Source organism: Pinus tabuliformis, chromosome 1_1, assembly GCF_031772625.1.
Source record: "Pinus tabuliformis cultivar Carrire ecotype Pingquan chromosome 1_1, CPIR1, whole genome shotgun sequence".
Taxonomy (NCBI): Eukaryota; Viridiplantae; Streptophyta; class Pinopsida; order Pinales; family Pinaceae; genus Pinus; species Pinus tabuliformis.
In genome coordinates, this window is record NC_142297.1 from 281,220,404 (window position 1) to 281,221,101 (window position 698).

Sequence of the window (698 nt, forward strand, 5' to 3'; positions counted from 1 at the left end):
GGAACGCGATGATGGACAACTTTGCGCAAATCCTTTAGCGGCTACCTAGAGGCGACGCATCGGCTTCCAACAGCTACTCTGAAAATGCCACACCGTTTAAGGTACAAGTTAATTTTGAAATCCCAATCTTCAAGGGTCAAATAGACGCAGATGCCATAGATAAATGGTTAAATCTGCTCGATGGGTATTTTTCTGTTCATGAATTTTCAAGTCGGGAAAAGATTGTTTTTGTTCTTCTCAAAGCAGCCCCCCACATCAAGGATTGGTGGGAAACCTACTGCGAACAGAAGGATGAAAGTACAGGCTCACTGTTTTCAGCCACACCCACTTGGAATGACTTCCAGGATGCCATCAAGGAGCAGTACTACCCTGTCAAAAGCTATGAGGACAAATACATCAAATGGACCACACTGCGGCAGGGACGAGACCAAGATGTGCCGGAGTTCACAAACATTTTTCATACCCTTCGCACACAATTGGGTATCAAAGATTCTGATCTGCATCTGGTACTCAAATACCACGGCTCCCTACACAGATACATCCAAGAAGAGATGGAGTTCTTGAACATCTCCTCACTCAGCACAGCATACCGATACGCTGTCAAAATCGAGCAAAAGTTCAAACAGAAGAAGCGAGACTTTGGATCTGCAAATCCAAAGCCCAAAGGACAAAGCCAAGGTGGGGTGACCCAAGACAAC